Genomic DNA, 4099 nt, shown 5'->3' with positions numbered 1-4099 from the left:
TGGTCAAAGTCAAGCTTTACAAATTTTGACCAAGTTTATAAACAAAAATATTAAGATATACAATAACAAATCAACAACATCATATAGATTTATTATGATAAATGTCTATATTATTTTCTATAAACTTGATTAAACATTTGACTTTAGTCAACTCTAATATGCAGAGTAAATAAAAATTGAGGGAGTACATATTTACTAGTTTTTTCTTTAGGGAAGACACACATTTACTGGTCTACACTACTATTAAACAAGAGAACAGGGAGAACGAAAACTCTGCCGTTCCCACGCCCGCACGTGGGAAACAATCGCGCCCTCGATTCCGCTCGCAGCTCCCTAATTTTCAGGCTGATTCTGCCTCCGCGATCCTTCTTTCTCTCCCCAGATCGAGGAAAACAGCGCCGCCTCCTCCCTTCTCCCACAATGACGCAACCCCCAATCCTCAACCGAACTGCCCTCATCGGGCACTCTCCCCGCCGCCCGCACAACGCCCTCATCGGCGCGCTCTTCGCCAGAGCGGCCCGAGCGGCATGCACTGGAAGCCGAAGCCGGGAAGGAGTGCGGCCACCGCCGGGAGGCAAGGGGAGGCGTGGTGGCGCTCTTTCGGGTCGGCCATGGAGGCCGCACGCAAGCCCACGGCGCGGCGGCGCCCGCTCCTCCTCGCCTCTCCGTCCGTACCGGTCTCCTCCCAAAGGACGAAGTGGGCGCATGTGTGGCGGCCGGAGAGGCGAACGAGGCCGCGCGCGAGCCCGCGGCGCGGCAGCGTGGATCCCTCTTCCCCCTGCCGGTTTGAAATCCGCACCATCGCCGGCAAGGTAACTGCTCTCCTCTGGTTAGGCCCTGGCCTGGGCATGTGCAGTCGGTGCGAGCAATCAACAAGCCATCAGTGATTCGTTGATCCCTATGATTTACTCTCTAATTTGCATTGGTCAGTAAAAGATCCTCCTCTATAAGCGGAGCAGGTTGCTTTGCTTTGTATCCGATCTAATTTGTGGTTTACTTCTTTTTGGGCTGTACTAATTCTCCATATGCTCCACTTGAGAGAGCAAGAGAAGGTTACTCTACTCCATTATCTACTAATTCCGGCAATCAAGGTCAATACATGTTACATCAATCAGGGTCAGTAATCAGTACTACTAATTTCAGAGAAGACCTGTATAGCAGTACTACTCCGTCGGCAAGCGTTCGTTGCTGGATTTCTTTCACGCCTATGTGGTGTTGTGCCATGGTCGCTCTCCCTCCTCCAGGTTTGATTTTTCAAGTTTCATGCCTTTGTGTTTTAAGATGTCATCCCAAAAGTATTTGTAACATGAAAAAGAAAGAAAGAGAAGATTAACACGTGAGTTTATAAATTCTCAAAAGGAAGTCATTGAAGAAATTTTAGGACAAATATAAGGTCTAATTGGCACTTGAACCGGCAAAGGGTCTCACTTTGTTATCTTGCACAGGGACTCAGCCAAGTCTGGCCTGGCCATGCCTCCGTCCTCCCGCCTTGCCGGCTGCGTGTGTGTGTTGTCTGTGCTTGAAGCTGCGTGCTTGTTGGCTTGTCACTGGGTGCTTGTTGCTGCTGGCCTGCTGCTGCTGCTGCTGCTTTGCTGTATATATTTGTATAATGCTTGCATCTTGTATGCAGCTATGCTTTGTTTCATACTGACATTGTTGTTGCTGCTGCTGACCTGTTGATGTTGTTGCTTACTGTTGCTATCCTCCTGATGTTGTTGCTGTGCTGGCCAGGGAGTGAGTCCAGAGATACACAACATTCAATTATGAGGATCTAGAAAATTAATGATCATTCAGTCATTGATGATATAAAAAGAGGCATGAAGGCAACAAAGGGGCAGTATTTTGATCTCATGTCATCTCGCACATAGATTATTTGTTCTTCTTTACGTACCATTTTATTAATTATTTATATATACCCACCATACCGCTGTATTACTGTTTCTTGAAATTACCGTATCCCCATTTCCTTATCGCCGTATCCGTAACGCCGGTGCTTCATAGCTATGAACCATGAGTCTACAATGATCTATTTTTAGACATGCACATGTTCTATCAAGAAGTTCCGTTTGCAATTTTCTTATATAAGTTTCATTGATGACAATAATGATCGATCCATGTTCATAGCTATGTACATGTTTCACTGGTATTACCATTGTTCATAGTGTAAGCATATTAAACAGTTATATGCTTATTGCACTACAAAGTGTAAACTATTTATAATGTTCGATCATTTGACAGAGCAATGCTAAAGTACTAAAGTATCAAGTGATTGAATACACTGAAAATGATAACATATGCAAGCTTTGCAAAGTAGAGAACCTTTTTTTAGCCTCCACCAATTTATTGTTCTCCTTGTGTTGCTTGGATAAAATGAAATGCATACTATACTGCTACTGCTACTGATACTTGTCACAATTTCTGTATCATGTGTTACAATGAGACTCATAGTTCACAATTCAGGTGGAAGGTAATCAATTTCCTAAGGATAAACTTCATACTTGAATCTACGTTGTGTAATGTGTGACAAATGTGAACGTTGGGAGCGTCTGGTTTGTGCCCTTTTAAATTTCAAATGGGGTGATTCCAAAGAAGCAGATTAAACTTGCCCTAAGTGCTGTGTTTGGGAGATCGAGCATGGCTTACGTATGCCTTTGCCACAAAATTCTGTTCTTGGGGCTAAAGATCTGCCAAGGGCCATGCTTAGCGATCATATAGAAGAACAACTCTTTAAACGGCTCAATGAAGAGAGACACGAACGGGCTATTCATGATGGGAAAAGTTTTGATGAGGTTAGTGCTGCCTCATCAATTTACAGAAACTTACGTTTATGGATCCTATGTTTTCTTTTTCTTGGTTATATCTTGGTTTCCTTTCCTAAATATGAAATATGTGGTTTGTGTACTTCTTATAAACAGAGATGTGTTGCTCCTTCTGCATACTTTTATTCCTTTTTTTCTTCAGAATTTGACTGTATTTAAGTGTTTTTTTGCTAGATCCTTGTTTCATGCACGTGCACTTTTTTTGGGGAATCGGGAGCTTTTCCGAACTGAATAAGTAGAGTTATAGTCAAGCTGAAGGCTGAAAACAAAGCCATGATTCATATTTATTCAAGCACACCTTTGCCGCTCAGGCGAAGCATTTTTTGCACACGGGTGAGCAGCAACATTAGCTGGTCTGTGCACAAGCCTAAATGGAAAACTAGAACAAACTCTACTTAGTTGGTTCACTTCCTTCAGGATGGGGGCAATCACTGATCTGTCTTGAGCATCACAGATTGCTGGTACAAATATATGTACATACATTTGGGTGTATAGCTGGTTGATGTATTGTTTTAATGAGGGTTTGGTTTACGAGTGTGTGCAGTCTGTATAAGACTAGGAGTATTGGATGGTTTTGAGTCGGCACTCGGCAGTATGTATTTTGAATGAAGTTTGTGGTATGTATAGGGGTGATAGATTGGATAGGACCTTCTGCTCTAATTACTACGGTTGTGGTGAAATCATGTTTTGGTTGAATTATATATTTGGAACTGATCTTAATTTACTGGATAAATCAATTCCGAAATCCAATAAACTTCTATAATTTCCAAGAATAGGAGTATTGCTGGTTAATCAATTGATTTACATTAATATCTTAAAAGGGGACCGCACGCATGTCCTGATGCTAAATCTTTTTAGAAAGGAAGGGTTTATGTAATTTTGGTAGGATAAAAAAATGTAACCTTAGTATTACCTAGAGCTAGGATATGGGAGTAGATTATTTTAATTTTTGAGCTCATATGTGAGATCATGATAAAATTTGGAATATCATGTTGCTATAACGGAATCAGTCGGGATAGTGAAGTCGGCACCAGAATGTTGACCACCCTTTTTAGTTTTTAAGTTACGGAATTTACAACAAGTCTCTTGAAAAAATAACTATCCTATCCCTTTCTACAATCTCTCTATATCTTTGTTAGATAAGGTAAGTATTGTATAATAGTTCAGTTTCCGTGTTTTTTTTCATTCCTCTGTGTAAATAGCCTAATATGGGTTCACAGTCAATAACATGCTCACCATCGAGAGTAACGATCAGTCGATATGTACTCCTAATTCTCTCT

At 41.7% G+C, this 4099-nt stretch overlaps 1 long non-coding RNA gene across 1 annotated transcript; it reads left to right on the top strand.

Moving 5' to 3' along the window:
* The first annotated feature begins 302 nt into the window (after window positions 1-302).
* LOC123162821 (uncharacterized) lies at window positions 303-3539 on the top strand. The gene is made up of 2 exons (XR_006481482.1): window positions 303-2789; window positions 2994-3539. It is a non-coding gene; the product is annotated as an uncharacterized lncRNA (long non-coding RNA).
* Window positions 3540-4099: the final 560 nt, after the last annotated feature.

The sequence above is a fragment of the Triticum aestivum genome, chromosome 7B (assembly GCF_018294505.1).
Source record: "Triticum aestivum cultivar Chinese Spring chromosome 7B, IWGSC CS RefSeq v2.1, whole genome shotgun sequence".
NCBI classification, from domain to species: domain Eukaryota; kingdom Viridiplantae; phylum Streptophyta; class Magnoliopsida; order Poales; family Poaceae; genus Triticum; species Triticum aestivum.
This window is presented reverse-complemented; position numbering and strand designations above follow the sequence as displayed.